Source organism: Solanum dulcamara, chromosome 8 (genome assembly GCF_947179165.1).
Source record: "Solanum dulcamara chromosome 8, daSolDulc1.2, whole genome shotgun sequence".
In the NCBI taxonomy this organism is placed as follows: Eukaryota; Viridiplantae; Streptophyta; class Magnoliopsida; order Solanales; family Solanaceae; genus Solanum; species Solanum dulcamara.
The window spans coordinates 23,594,578-23,612,268 of record NC_077244.1 but is presented as its reverse complement, the minus strand read 5'-3'; positions in this window follow the sequence as shown (position 1 = coordinate 23,612,268).

The following is a 17,691-nucleotide window of genomic DNA, read 5'->3' as shown; positions in this document are numbered from 1 at the left end:
GTAATCCATGCTACCTAAGCTTGGTATGTACTTAAGAAACTCAAGTGTATACGAATTCTAAGTTAGTAGCTTATGTAGGTAAATCGAGTCCTACGACTTATTACTTGGCCTCCAATTCCTTCCGGATTCTTATGACTCTATTTCCAACGTTCTCTACTATAGGGTATCACATTCTTCTTTCCTTGGAGTCGTTTGATAGTGTCGTAGCTTATCCGGCTCACATGATAATGTCTAAAGAACTTAAGAGACATTCCGAGTTTGAGAGTGTGGGGTGTAATAGACCATTAGGACACTTAGCCACGAACTCCACCATGTCTTTCTTTATGCCATTCCACCAATACACTTCCCTCAAATTGAGATACTTCTTGGTGGTTCCCGGATGAATTGAATATCAAGAACTATGGGACTTATTGAATATCAACTCTCGTAATCCATCAATATTTTAAACATACAAACGACCTTGGTAATGTAGTACCCCATCCCCACTAGGGAGAAAGCTTTAACGGCTTTTTAGCCAAACGACTTCTTTAATTCAACCAAAATTGAATCATTGTCTTATTTGGACTTGACGTCTGCCGCAGGATTTGATTCCAAACCATTATGTATAAGAACGATTAAATCATTGGAATCAACCAAACGCACACCTAAATGTACCAATATATGGACCTCTTTAACCAATTCCCTCTTACCTTTCTCAACATGTGCAACACTATCCATAGAAAACTGACTAAGAGCATTGGCTAGATCATTTTTCCATACCTGGATGGTATAGTACACTCATATCATAGTCTTTTAGGATTTCAAGCCACCTCTTTTACCTAAGTTTCAAGTACCTTTAGCTAAACACCTATTACAAGATTTTGTGGTCAGTAAACATATCAACATGCACCCCATAAAGATAAAGGCGCCAAATTTTCAAAGCAAACACAACTGCCGCAAGTTCAAGATCATGGGTTGGATTATTTCTTTCATGCACTTTAAGTTGTCTAGAGGAATAGGCTATAACCTTACCATGTTTCATCAAAACACAACTCAAACCAACATGTGAAGCATCACAATAAACAACAAATCCATCCGAACCTTCGGGCAATGTCAAAATAGGAGCCAATGTGAGACGATCCTTTAATATTTGGAAACTTTTCTCACATTAGTCCGACCATTGAAATTTTGCCTTCTTTTGTATCAACTTAGTTAAAGGCAAAACAATAGAGAAAACCCTTCAATAAACCTTTTGTAGTATCTGGCTAAGCCCAAAAAGCTTCTAATGTTCGAAGGAGATAATGGTCTAGGCCAAATCTTAACCACCTTTATTTTCTTTGGGTCTACTTTAATCCCATCACTGAACACCACATGGCAAAGAAATGCAAATTCCCTCAGTCAAAGCTTGCACTTACTAAATTTAGCGAATGATTGCTTCTCTCTCAATATTTGCAACACAATCCTCAAGTGACCCATATGATCTTCCTCATTTCAAGAATAAATCAAGATGTCATAAATGAACACTTCTACAAACATGTCCAAGTATTGATTGAAAATATGATTCATCAAACCCATGAATATTGTAGGAGCATTATTCAATCCTAACGACATTACTACAAATTCAAAATGACCATACCTTGTCCGAAAAGCCATTTTGGGAATATTTCTCTCCCTTACCCTAAATTGATGATAACTGGAATGGAGGTGAATCTTAGAGAAGTAGCTTGCTCCTTGTAATTGATCAAACAAGTCATCTATCCTTGAAATTGGATACTTGTTCTTTATGGTCACCTTATTCAATTGTCGATAGTTTATACATATTTGGAGTGACCTATCTTTTTTGTTAACAAATAACATGGGAGCACCCCATGGTAAAATAATAAATCTTATAAAACCCTTATCCAACAAATCCTTTGATTTTTCTTTCAACTCCTTAAGTTCTGCCAGAGCCATACGGTAAGGAGGAATAGAAATATGTTGGTTATCGGGAAGGAGATCTATGCCAATGTTACACCCTACCCTTTTTAAACTCGGAATGTCTCATAAGTTTCTTGGACATTATCATGGGAGCCGGATATGCTACGACACTATCAAATGACTCCAAAAAGGGGAGGATGTGATACCCAGTGCTAGAGAAGGTTGGAAATGGAATCATAAGAATTCGAAAGGAATTGGAGGCCAAGTAATGAGTCGTAGGACTCGATTTACCCACTTAAGCTACTAACTTGGAAGTCTTACATACTTAAACTATTGAAGTATGTACCAAGCTTGTGTAGCATGGGTTACATAGGCTCTTAAAATAAGATGATATTACGAACCTACGAGAGGGAACAAAAACTAGTTTCCAAACTTACTAAAGTCAAGAAAGAAGGTGAAAAGCAAGAACCTCAAGAAAGCAGGTGAAAAGCAAGCAGGTGACTCACCTACCTGCTTGGGGTGGACCCTGCTTCCATGTGGCAGCATGTGATAGGCTGCATGAACCTAGGTGGCGTTCTAGGGGGCTTCCACGTGTCAACCTAAGGGGATGCCACGTGGCACCTTATTAAAAGGTGGATATATGTTTGTTGATGACCATTAAGTCATTTTGCAGCTGAAACAAGTCCAAAAAATAGAGAGAAAATGTGAGAGAGATGGCAGCCATGGCTTTGGAAGATTAAAGGTAAGTTTCTCGATTTTCTTCCATGAATTAATTATATACGGTGTTACTCAACCATGTGGACATGTATATATGTATCTTAATATGTCTAAGAAACCATCTCTTCATCTTTATGTCTAAAAAAGTGAAAGAAAGAAGAGGAAAAAACGTTGGAGGCAAGAAGAGAGGGGCTACGGGTTAGGCCCTTTGGAGGTAAGCCTCCAAATTTCGTTTTGTGAATTAATTGAGTATGTTATCCTACAGTTATATAAAAATGTTTATTAACAATAAATTCTAATTTGGGGCAGCGAGGAAGTCATACAAACAGTCCGCATAATTTCAGCGCGTCTAGAGTAGTCCCGAGGTGCGTCTTGGCAGATTGGAGCCTATTTCGGGTAAGGTAAGGTATTCCCCTCTAATTTAAAGTTTATTATGTTACATTAGGGTGTATTACACACCTTAGGGTCTGCATTAAGTTGGGGAAAAGGTTTGAAAAGTTCGGCATTCGAAATAAGCTAAATTGGAGTCGCTATAGTTGAATTGTTGTCAAGATAAAGTACTGTTCTTGTGAGGTGCTGCAGCAGGGGTGTGGCTTGTTATTACAGGGTATAAATATTTTCTAAATGAGGTGGTGTATCTGCTGGTTACATCCATACGACCCCCGCTTCGTACAGTTAAAGGTTTTGCCAAATGGAAAGTAGAAACCCTATTTTTATATCGTATTTTTGAACAAGTCGTTTGGAGTTTATGTTGTATATTGTTGGTGTGAATCGCTGCAGGTTGTGGTTGTTGGTTGGCTGTAGGTCTTAGGGACCTAATTTCAAATTTGTATAGGGCACATTATAGGAGATGTGCTGCCCAATTTTTGGCAACGCCTTAGTAAATAACAGAACTAGTTGGGGAAATGACTAAGGAAATAGATTCCATTAATACTAATGTGTAACCTAAGGTGCTGGAAAGTTAAGAGGGGTTGATATTCATATTAAGTTCATGTTGAATAGGTTCAAAGGACGGCGAGGCAAACAGGATAAGGAATAATTCATACAAGGTATGTGAAGCTTCTATTTGTATGGTTTGGTATAGGTATGTAAAGCCTATCTTTTCTCTTTTGGCATGTCTTAGATGTAAGCAGGATGTGATATGAGCTTTGGGGGTAATTCCATTCCCAGGTTCTGAATATGACTTTAGGACCCTCCCTCACTTTTGAATGTTAAACTTTAAAGTAGTAAGCTGCTATCTTCGAGTCTTCTATATTACTGTATAATAATTGATTCGACTAAGCTCTTATTTTTTAAAAAAGAAAGGCTCTGAGACAACCAATGCTCGGACTGCTATAAGATATTTCACATTGGTATATGTCTAAGATTTCCAAAAACTCCTTTTTACATAGTCCTTAGTGACAGTTAGAGAGTATACGTCAAATACCTTCTACTCTGATCCCCAGGTGAGGGTTCACTTGATGACTTCATTGAGTCTTAGATAATGATTTAAACTGTGTTTTATTTCTCACTACTCTACTCGTGTATACTGTAACACTTCTTCTCCGAGTCCCGGGCCGGTTGTCAGATCCATGCAATTCACTACATTGTTGACCGAGTCCCTCGCTAGAGGGCCGGCATCCGTATGTATATATATGATGGCTTGGGGCCTAATACTGATACTATATGATGTGTTGTAATAAGGTGACGATGGCCTGGGCCTGATACGGATACTATGATGATATGTTGTAATAAGGTGGCGATGGCACGGGGCCTGATACTGATACTACATATATGATTCACCGGACCCCTGACGGGGTCGGCTATATTGAAAATGTGAGCATGCATGTTTTTTTGATTCAAAGAGTACTGGTACATGTTTCTGATTTGATAATTGGTTCCCCTGCTTCTCTATTTTGGATATACCTCCCGTTGTACTATGTTACGTTTTACATACTCAGTACATATGTCGTACTAATCCTCTTTCTCGGGAGGGGGGGGGGAGGGGGGCTGCGTTCATGCCCGTAGGTACAGATACAGGTTTTGGGAGTCCGTCAGCTTTGGATTCCATGCAGCTCAGCTGGGAGAGTCTCTATTGTACCGGGACCTAGTTTTTGATACTGTCCACTGATGTATAGAATTATTTTGTCCATTTGGGGGTACGGCGGGGGCCCTGTCCCGCCATATGTTGTCATTTCTATTTTTAGAGGTCTGCAGACGTGTATATGTGGGTTGTGTATATCAGTTTGATTCAGCTGGGTCTACATGATATATGATGTGTGTTATCATGTTATGGCAGCCTTGTCGGCTTACGTGCCCTATCATTTTATAATACAAACAAAAAGGGCAACAGGGTTATGAAAATTTTATCGCCTAGTGGGGCACTGTTATATGATATTGTTTTATTTACAGTTAAATTTGACCACAGTTGATAGCTAGGTACATGGAGGGTCCAGGTCGAACCCCAGTCACGGCCTACGGGGTTGCGTCGTGACAGCCAAGGTCAATTTCCCTTTTGGAAGGAATATCTGGTAAATCATCGAGAAACACATCAAAAAACTCATTAACTATAGGGACCGACTCAAGAGTAGGATTTTTGAAATTGCCGTCCCTAACTCACACAATATGATAAATTCACCCATTGGAAATCATTTTCCGGGCCTTAATACATGAGATTAATTGACCCTTAACCATTGAATCATTACCCTTTCATTCTAGAATACGCTAATTAGGAAAGTGAAACTTAACCACACGAGTCCTAAAATATAGAGATGCGCATGCAGCATGTAACCAATCCATACCAAGAATGATGTCAAAGTCAGTCATGTAAAGTTCAACAAGATCACATGGAATAACTCTGTGCAAAACCCATACAGGACAATTTCTATAAGCTCTCTTGTGTAATACGGAATCACCAATGGGAGTATAAATTGAAAAAGGCTTTATTAACACTTCGGGGAACACATAAAATATCATAGCAATGTAATGAGTAAAAAATCACAAGTTGGAACCCGTATCAAGGAATGCATAAACATCAAATTTAAACACTCGTAATATACCCGTGAACACATCGGGAATCTTATCAACATCTTACCTATCATGAAGAGCATTGAATTAATTATTACATTGGCCACCCTTGGGTTGAGCTTGGGCGCCTTGTTGTACTTGTCCTCCTAGAGGATGACTTTCTCCACCCTTGTTGGCAATATGAGGGCACTCGAATTGCTTATGGCCCATCTTGCCACATCCATAACAAGCACCTGTTCACATCAAGCACTTCCCTCAATGATTCTTTCCATAATTTTCACACTTAGGAAAAGAAGGGCTACTAGGATTCACACCTCCTCCTCCTCGAGCTTTAGGGTATGTCACCCTATCTTTAGAAAACTTCTTCCCTGAGTTTTTTCCTGGTTGAGAGCATCCACTACTACCACTGTTCCTAGCATTTGAGAACCGACCTTCATATCGGGCCCTATTAGAATCTCTCATCCTCATCTCCTTGAGATTTTCTCCTTTAATTTGTTTGGCAAAAGTTATGAGCTGAGATATGTCCATCTCCTTAACAAGTATAGAGGTACGACATTCCTTAGCAACCAAGTTGGACACCACCGCTATGAATTGACTTATTTGGGTACGTGGATCGATAACCAATGAAGGAGCATACTTAGATAGCTTAGTAAACTTAATGGCATAGTCCCTCATCCCCATATTGCCTTGTTGAAGATTTATGAATTCCAACACTTTAGCCTCACTTAACTCAAGAGGGAAAAAGTTGTCAAGGAAAGAAACTTTGAAAGCTTCCCATTCAATAGGACATTCATCCACCCTCTCCATATTCCATTGAGTGTACAAAACATGAGCAACACCTTAAGTTGGTAAGCCGCCAACTCCTCTTTTTCTTTCGAAGTCACCCCTATAATACTCGTTATCTTGTATACCTCATCAATGAACTCTTGTGAATACTCATTAATCTTTGAGCCATGAAACTCCGGAGGGTTTATTCGTGCAAAGTCCCTCACTCTTGAAGCCAGAGTAGGAACATTAGAAGGAGCCGCAATCCCTTGATTGGTCACCACTTGGGCTAGCATAGTAATGGGGGTTCGAACCTCCACATTATTCACTTGGTCTGGTAGATGGCCATTGTCTTGAGGAGCCGGGGGAGCTTGGGCTTCATTAGCATTATTTTCCCTTGGAAAGGATCTTCTTGGAGCCATTCTTGTAAAAATCGCAAAAAAAGATCATTAGGGAAAAAAGTCTTACTGTAAACTCTATAGCACGACATAGATCATGAAAGAAGTGAGAATTCCTACAACATCACATAGCCTCCCTAGGACACTCAAACCTTATGCTCTGATATCAAATTTGTCATGACCCAACGTAGGGTCTAGTTATAACACGATGATCAAAACCCTAAAGTTCTCCAACCAAGACTCTTGTACATATCATAAGCATACATATATGTAAAATAAAAACGGAAACATCATAAGAGAGTCTAAACCATGAGTAGAAAAAGAAGAATATCACATGACAACATTGACATGAAACATTTGTCCAACTAGATGCCTCTATTCAGGAGCATGGGCAGGGAATAAGACATGTCCCTAGATCATCCTCAATATGAAATATAACAAAAGTATTTTAAAACAATAACCAACTCGATGACTAATTCCTGATAAATGAGGACTTACCACAAACACCGTCAGATAGGAAAGTTTAACTAGCCACGTGGATGAATATGATCTTCAATCTCAACTCCTATATTATGAGATAATGTAGGCAAAAATCATGCATTAGTACGTTGGAATGTACTAAGTATGAGGGCATGACATGCAACTTAAATCATGAGATGCAATGGTGAAGTAAAACATATGATAAGATGAGATAAGTAAAGTAATGAGAAAATCATAGTGACCAAAGCATTAGAAAAACATAATTTAGATCATAAAAATACATATGAGGTCGTACATATGTGGGATAGGAGCCATAACTGACAATAAGATCATGCGAGCTATAACATGGAATCCCATTGTCTCCCCATACAAGGAAGAAAAAGGGGAATGTATTTGCCAAGGTAGACTATACCCCACTAGGCGTGTCATACATGTGCTATATGTGGATCCAATAGCTAGGCCATGAAGGCAACCTACGGTGGCATGTAGTTTAAGAGACATGAGGTTGCTACTAGGGCTTTTGGTAGGGACCTCACATTAAGTCCATTCGGTGCTAACTCAAATTCCATGGAATACATATATAGAATAAAAATCAGAATGACATATATCATAGTCATGATCATAGGTTTGAAATCCTAGAGTAGCTCATTTTCATAACATAAGTGCAATGAGGGTACTGTCCTTCCACATTACAAATCATGAACATAGTTCATATCATTAGGCCTTAAGGCACCACATTGGGCCCTAAGTCACCTTTTTCATAATTTGTAGGAAAATTATAATTTGAAATATGCTTATTGTCTATGATCATAATTTAAAAACATAATCATAATTCAAACTTGGAAATTAGGGTAAAACATGAGTGCATGATCCATTGACTTGAAAATCATGAAATTGACTTGAAAACATGCATGATCATATACTTTCTATCATCCACACATAATTCATAAAGATAATATCATTCGGAAGTATAATTGAAAATATCCATAATTATTATCATGAACCCTAGATATCAATGTAGGAGAATTTATGGAAAACCTTTTCAATTCAATGCAATAACCATTAATTTATATTAAAATAGACTCATAATTATAATTTGAATCGTAATTCATGATATTGGAATAGCGATCATAGAACCCATAAAGTACCATACTTTAATTTGACAGAAAATTTGAAAATTTAATTGGTCTTCTTGAATAAAAGAATCTATGAATCAATACCCACAAACCTTAAGTGAGAAAACCAAATAATTTGGAAGAACTTAAGAGTTTTGAGTGAATTTACTTGAAGTCTTCAACGGAGTCCTTGAGACTCTTTTGTAGAGAGAGAAATATTTGAGTAGGTGAATTGTAGAAGAATGAATAGAATTAGAGGTTTAGGTCAACTTATAGAGCTAGGTTTAGTCCTAAAAATGTCTAGGTTCGTTAACTAACAATTAGGGAAAAGTCTAAAGTACCCTTACTTAAAAACTAAATTCGGACAAAAATGATCTCCTAGGGCCGCGACGCGGAGGTGTTCCTTGATAAGAAAATTTTTAGCAAATGAGATTTTGGCTAGATTTTGACTCGAGAAAAATTGACTGAACGGGAGCAAGTCCACGATGTAGAGTTGCTGCACACTTTATTGTGTTGCGCAGTTTCTTTGCAAAATCTATCTTTTGATATACGGGTCCTAAAAATCCATCGAATCCATTTTTCTATTGGTTTTGACCCATCCTGATCGATATTCCAGACTCAGATTTACTAGAAAGATTAAGGATAATTCATTACATGAGCAACCTATTTCCAAGGCATTCTTAAGGCACTTGTGAGCATTTTGAGGATTGTTATAAATATAGAAACATGGAAAACTTGATGTATAGCCAAAAATGTTGAAGGTACAGCCAACTGATAAGCAACCTCTCCAATATTCCTTAGAATCTCAAAATGCCCAATATTCCTGCGGCTAAGCTTACCCTACATGTCGAATTTAATCACACAATTCAATGGCGACACTCACAAGAATATGCGATCTCCAACCTCAAAGTACAAAGGTCGGGCCTATGATTAATATAACTCTAGTGTCTACTCTAAGCTATCCTCACTCTATCTTGAATAATCCAAGCCCTAGTTAAGACATCCTATATGAAATCAATACTGTGTGGCCTAAGCTCTTAATACTCGAACCAACCAACAGGAATGCTACAACACCTACTATATAAGGCCTTGAACTGGGCCATCTGAATACTAGAGTGGTAGTTGTTTTTGTACGCAAACTCTTTCAGCCAAGTACTGCTCCCTATAATCCCTAAACTCCAACACATAAGCAGGCAACATATCCTCAAAAACCTTAATAGTACGCTCTTACTGGCAATCGGTCTGTGCATGAAATATCATGTTAAGATCAACCTAGGTGCCCAAATCTCTATGAAAAGCTCTCCAGAAACATGAAGTAAACTGAGACCCCCTATCGGATATAATAGACGCCTTTACCCCATGAAGATGGACCACCTCCTGAATGTAGACCAGATCTAGATACTCTTCACTGAAAGTAGACCGCATCGACCAGAAATATGCTGAAATGGTAAATCTATAAATGATGACCCAAATACCACCACTACCTCTGGGTGTCCGAGGTAATCTCATCACAAAGTCCATGGTAATACGCTCTTATTTTCACTCGAGAATAGGTAAACTCTAAAGCACCAAACCAGGTTGCTGATGCGCGGCCTAACTTGTTTGCAACTCAAACAACAAGATACATACTTTGCTATTTCTCTCTTTATGCCATGCAACCTATAATGTTGTCTCAAATCATGATACATCTTTGCAGTGTCTAGATGAATAGAGTATCTGGAATCATGGGCCTCACGAAGGATCAATTAAATGGAGTCTCCAACTTTAGGAACGTAAAAGCAAACTTAAAATCGTACTATCCCATCTGAATGTATAAAATCCTGGCCACCCTCGCCTAGAAATACCAACTCCTAAAGCTCTACCAATCCTCCATCCTCAAGCTGTCGGCCAAGAATATGATTCAATAGAGATGATCGGCCTCCCACAACAGCCAAGATTGGTCCAAAATCTAGATGTCAAACTTGACCACCCCATAAGCCAAATATTGGATGTCCAAGGCTAGAGGTCGCTCCACAGCAAGCAAGTAAGCTAAAATGCCCACACTCCCCACTTTCTGGCTAAACGCATTCGCTACTACATTCATCTTGGCTGGATAGTAAAGGATAGAGATGTAATAATCTGCTAAAGGCTCAATCCAGGCCCCCTATCTAGAATTAAGGTCCCTCTGACTCATAATGTATTGTAGGATGTGGTGATTTGTATATATCTCATAATGGACCCCATATAAGTAGTTCCTCTACATTTTGAGCGCAAAAACTACTACTGCCAACCCTAAATCATGAGTGGTGTAGGTGCGCTCATGCTCTCCTAAATTTATGGAAGCATAAAAATAACTCGGCCCTGCTGCATCAGAACACACCCAAGACCTACACCAAAAGCTTGACTCACATTCTTCGGACCACAAAAAATAGGACCTCTTGATGTTCCTCACAAAACCTCCCATAATTTATCATCAAGAATTTCCAAAATCAGACTTAAAATGCCCAAGAAGTTAGTTAGCAAAGTTTATCAAAATTCCACTACAAAATTTTAAAAAAATAGCAGCTAGAATTGCATTTTTACCTCAATAAAATACCCCAAATAAGTTTCTGATAACACCACGACGTTCTACTTGAAATTTCACACAAGATAGGCCTTTGAATTGCTTAAATCAGACCTAAATGGGCCAAGAAATCACATCTCAAAATTCATTAAAATTTCACTCGAAAACAACAAAAGACAGTATCTAAAATGAGAAATTTACTCAAATAGAGAACCCAAATCACTTGACAAGCTTACCAATGAGTTCCTCTCAAAAATCATTTCAATTTGAACTTTGAATCACTAAAATAGATCTCAAAATGGTAGAGAAATCGTTAGTCAAAGTTGGGACTTAAATCTGAAAAATTCGAGCTGAACATAAGTCTAAAATTTGCTTGTTTCATGCTCTGGACTCATCCAGAGTCCCGTGAACGCAAACCATATATGAATTATGACTGAAAACAATATTCTAGAATCAATAGTGTAGTTCAAATTTCAAATTGAGGTCATTCGATGAAAAGTGGGTCCCATACCCAAGCACCAATTTAAATCAAAACTACAAAAGGGCTCGGAATGAGAATGGCAGCCTTGGGACACATACGAAAGGTCGTTCTATACCAAAATCAACATTTTGGATCTAACCTAGTTGACGAAATTTCAATCCAAGTATGTTTACCAAGAATGTTGACCAAATTCAACCTTAGGCCAAGTTTCAAACGCTAAAGCACCAAATGGCTCCAAACTCATACTGATATCCTTGATACTCATAAAAACAATGCAACTTGCCTAATTTAGCTATTTTAGAGTTTATGGAACTATCAAATTTCTATTTAGAGGTTGTTTACCTGAAGTTATGACCGAAGCCAACTTTTAAGTTATAAAAGCTCCAAAATAGGGAAACAGGCATAAAATCCAAATGAACAACTAGGCGACTAAGCTACCAGTTCCAGCAGGTGATAAATTATTTAGAGTCGCTACAGGAATGCTTTAAACGACAATAAAAAAGCAGAAACTTAAAAAAACTTTAAAATGACAAGAAGGGTGAGTACAACATCCATAACTAAAAGAACTTTCATCTGTAAAAGTAAAGACAAGGATCTACCCAAAGGCTTAAATAAGATGGGGAACGCTCCCCCATCTCTTGTTCAATCTCCTAGGTAGCCTCATAAATCAAACAATGTCGCCACTAGACCTTAACCATAGAGAAGGAGCTGGAATGAAGCTAGTGAATATTTTTGGCTAATATAGCACCAGATATCTCAAGAAAATTCAAATGATCATCCATGTCAACTAAATCATTCCAAAGCATATGGGAATCATTTGGAATGTACTAGTGCAAAATAGAAACATGGAAAATAGGATGTATATCCAAAAATGCTAAAGGTAGAGACAATTCATAAGAAACCTCTTCAACTCTCCTTAGAATCTCAAAAGGCCCAATATACCTAGGGCTAGGCTTACCCCACCTGCCGAATCTAATCACACCCTTCAATGGTGTCACCCGCAAGAATACACTATCCCAAACCTCAAACTACAAAGGTCGTACCTGCGATCAACATAACTCTGGTGGCTACTATGAGCCGTCTTTAGTCTATCCTAAATAATTCAGACCCTAGCTAAGGCATCCTATAGTAAATCAAAATTGTGTCAAGATGGGAATTTGGATAATTTTATAAAGAGGTGAGAGTGAGAAGGGTTCAGGGTTCAGGGTTCAGGCTGAGGTACAACTAGTGTGCTACAACACCTACAATATAAGGCCTCGAACGAGGCCATCTGAATACTAGAGTGGTAGGTGTTGTTGTACGCAAACTCTGTAAAAGCCAAGTAATGCTCCCAATAATCCCTAAACTCCAACACACAAGTTGGCAGCATATCTGTCACGACCCAACCTCGTAGGCTGCAACTGGGGTCTGACCTGGACCTCTGTATACATATCTGTCAACTGTAGTCAAATTGAACTATGAGCAAAGTGATACTACTCACAAAAACCTCAATAAGTTAAAACTTTTTTGTGTACATATGGCCTCTTTCATTCATATCGTATCATGAAAGAGAATGCAAGCCGATAAGGCTACCATAACATAAAAACATTTATAATGTGCCGTATAGGCACAGCCAAAATAAACTCATGAACAACCCACACATACATGTCTACAAACCTCTAAGAATAGTACGGTAACATATAGCGGGACAGGGCCCCCGTCGTACCCTTAAATGAACAAATACATATATACACCAGAGGACCAATACAAAAAAACTAGGCTCTGGAATAGCAGAGCACCTCCAATCATAGGTGAGCGGAAATCCTGAGCTGGAGGATCTCTGAAATGAACATCTGTACATGTAGGCATGAAACGCAGCCCCCTGAAGAAAGGAGGGTCAGTATGATACATGTACTGAGTACATAAGCATACATAACTGGGATAACAACTGAAACAGAGATGCAGGAAATTAAGTATAGCATTTAATAGGTTACTGTACCTGCACCTCATAAAATAAATTCCTGTATACCAGTATCACGTACTGTATCCGGCCCGCTTTGGGACTCAGTATTATAAATACATCATCTATCACTATAGGCATAGGCATATTGTTAGCACTGTGGAACATACAGCCCGATCCATATATATATCAAGCACATGCCAAGGAACGATAGCTCGATCCACATATTGTGTAATAATGTTGAGGAACAACGGCCCGATCCATATATATATCAAGCACATGCCGAGGAACAACGACCCGATCCATATATTGTCTAATAATGCCGAGGAATGACGGCCCGATCCATATATCATATGATAATGTTGATGTATGATGGCCCGATCCATATAATGCATAACAATGACGAGGTACGATGGCCCTATCCATATATCACATAACAATGCATATACGTGCATGTAAAACTTGGTAACATGTCAAACATCCCTCAGGTATCACTATAAAACATGTTCCAGAGCCCTTAGGTATAGGAGCTTACATATTTCATCATTATTCAGCCTATAAAAGGCTCGAGGGTCGTAGTTCAACTACTTTAAGACCCTTATCATTCAAGAGTGAGTACAAGTCATGAGTCACATCCAGAACCTGTAAATTGAACTATCTCTAACTCATATCATACCTCATTTCACTTACATTAATCCATTCCAAGGAAAGGAAGAGATAGGCTTCATGTGTATTACTTTTTATCACGTAAAAGGCCTATAAGACCATAACTCAACCATCGTGGGAGTTCTAACATCAAGAAGTGAATAAGATTAATGAATCATGCTCTATATTCTAAGAATGGGACTATCTCCACATTACATGTACCAACCACTTATGGTTAAGACATGCCAAAATAAGAGAAGATAAGATTTACATACTTATGCCAAAAACATGCCAAAAGAAAGCTTCACATACCTCGTATGGACTTCTCTTCATCACGTTCACGTCGTCGTCCTCCGAACCTATTTAACATGGAAGAAATGCGAGTATCAACAACCTTAACTTTTCAGTGCCCTCAGTTGCACCTTAGCATTCATTGAACCTATTTCCTTATTCGTCTCCTCGACTATTTCTTTAATTAGTTAAGGCGTTAACAAAAATTGGGCAGCACCTCTCCTATAAAGTGCCTTATCCAAATTTCCAATGACATCACTAATCACTACAACCGACCAAAAAAAACACCCTGCAGCATATAAATATAAAACATGGCGATATCACGCAACACATGCTCCAAACAACTTGCTGAAAATTACGACACCAAAATAGGGTTTCTAGTCTTTATTTTGCAAAGCCTTTATTTATACAAAACGAGGGGTCGCGTGGCTGTTACCAACAGCACCCACACCCGTTTTAGAACCCATTTAGGCCCTGCAACAAACCACGACAAACCTGAAGCAGTAAACCACAAGCACAACACTTTACTTCGACGACAATTCAACTATAGCGATTCCAATTTAGTTTATTTCGAACGTCAAGCATATCTATGATGTTTTCACATTTCCATCTGGTGAAACAACATATAATACACTTCATACCAACACCATAACCTCCAAATTGAAATGAAAGACCTTACCTTACCCAAAATTGGCCAAAACTTGCCAACACTATTAAAATGTGAATTCTGCACAGCCTACTGTCTTGTATTGTCGCTTAGTTTTGAAGGGGTAATTGAGGGAAAACGGATTTGTGGCCTCAATGAAAGTTATATAAATGTGTCTCGGGGTCTCATACAATTTTAAATCACCCCAACAGAAATTGTTTAGAAAAAGATATGCCCAAAATACAAACAGCAGTCCATGTAGGATTTCCCAAACCAAAATCTGGGCAGAACCTCCCCCATACTTCATTACCCTTTTTCGAGCAGATAAAAGCCAAAATGGATTTTATAGGCTAAATGAAAGTTATAAACCTATCAAATATCTTTCCAAAACATCTTGAATCACATGAAAATAAGCCTTAGACAAGGAGTTATACTTGTATTACTAACAACAGTTTAATTCAAAAATGGGTCTGTTCCCTAGCGTTTTCTCTCTTTCTTTCTCTCACGTTTTCTCTCTTGTTCTTGGCTGAAATTTGGATGAGAATCAGATTATGAGACATATAACACACATATATACACCTCCATGTTGTTGAGGAATACCGTAAATAATTAATTCACAGAGAGAAAATTGGAAACTTACCTTAGTTTCTCTTAAACCGTGGCTGCTGTCTTTTCTCTCTATGTTTGCTGAAATTTTGGATGAAGAATGAGTTAATAGTCATCATAAGACATATATATGTACCTCTTTAGAAGGTGACACATGGCATCCCCCTAGGGGTGACACGTGGAAGCCTCCTAGGGTGCCACCTCAACCCATACGGCCAATCACATGGTGCCATGTGGCAGTGGGATCCACCCCAAGCTGTTGCATCACCTACTTAAGCCTAAGTAGGTGCATCACCTACTTGCTTCGAGTAGGCGCGTCGTTTCCTTATTTTCCTTCCGTTGGTCCATAATCTCGTCTTACTTCAAGAGACTATGCATTCCTTACTACTTAAGCTTGATGTATACTCAAGTAGCCTAATTACATAGGACATCTAAGTTAGTAGATTACACAAATAGATCGAGTCCTACGACTCATTACTTGGCCTCTAACTCCTTCTAAATTCTTATAACCCTATTTCCAATCTTCCCTATTATGGGGTATCTCATTCTCCTTCCCTTAGAGTTATTTGATAGCGTGGTAGACAATCTAAGTCACGTGGCAACTTTTAAGAAGATTAAGAAAGTGTTCTGAAGTACCAAAGTACGGGGCATAACAATATCCTCCATAACCTGTATAGTGCGCTCTTACTGGCCATTTGTCTGTGCATGAAATATCATGCTAAGATCAACCTGGGTGCCAAATCTCTTTGAAAACCTCTCTAGAAATTAGAAGTAAACTGAGACCCCTTATTTGATATAATAGACACTGGTACCCCATGAAGATGGACCACCTACTGAATATAGACCCAAGCTAGATGATCTTCACTGAAAGTAGACCGCCCAAGCAAAAAGTATGCTAACTTGGTAAATCAATCAATAATGACCCAAATGCCATCACTACCTCTGGGTGTCTGAGGTAATCCCATCACGAAGTTAAAGGTAATAAGCTTCTATTTCCACGTGGGAATGGGCAATCTCTGAAACATCTCACCAGGCTGCTGATACACGGCCTAACCTATTGGCAACTCAAACAAGAGGATACATACTCTACTATATCTCTCCTAGTGCCATGAAACCAATAATGTTGTGTCAATTCTTGATACATCTTTCCAGTTCCCAAATGAATAAAGTATCTGAAATCGTAGGCCTCATGAAGGATCAACTGAATAGAGTCTCCAACTCTGGGAACACAAAGGCGACTATCAACCATACTACCTTATATGAAACTATAAAAGCCTGGCCACCCTCACCTAGAAATACCATCTCCCAGAGCTCTACCAATGCTCCATCCTCAAACTGTCGACCATGAATATGATTCAATAGAGATAATTATGCTCTCATAAAAGCCAAGATCAGTCCAAAATTTGGGATGTCAAACCTGACTATCCCATAAGCCAAAGACTACATATCCAAGGCTAGGAGTCGCTCCATAGTTTTAAAGTAAGCTAAAATGCCCACACACCTCTTTCGGTTAAACGCCCCCTCTACTACATTTTCTTTGCCTGGATGGTAGAAGATAGAGATGTATTAATCTACTAAAATCTCAATCCATCCCTGTTGCCTAGAATTAAGGTCCCTCTAACTCATAATGTATTGTAGGCTATCGTTATTTGTATACATCTCACAATGGACCCCATATAAGTAGTGCCTCCATATTTTAAGCATAAAAGCTACTGTCGCCAACTCTAAATCATGTGTGGGTAGTTGCACTCGTGCTCTCTTAACTTTCTGGAAGTATAAAAATAAATTGGCCCCACTTGCTTATATCACAAACAAGACCTACACAAGAAGCATAACAATATACTACAAAGCTCTTGTCCTCAATTGGAAAAGTCAGAACATGAGTATTGGTAAGCATCTCCTTTAACCTCCGGAAGCTCAACTCACATTCCTCGGAACATGCAAAATGGGACTTTGTGATGGGCCAAATGGGTCAATGGGGCTGCAATGGTGGGGAAACCCTTATAGAAGCACATGTAATAACCAGCCAATCCAATAAAACTTCGAATCTCTATAATAGATGTAGGCCTAGCCCAACTAAAAATACCCTCAAGCTTCATCGGATCTACCGTGATACCCTCCTTGGACACTACGTGTCCCAGGAATGCCACAGACTCCAGCCAAA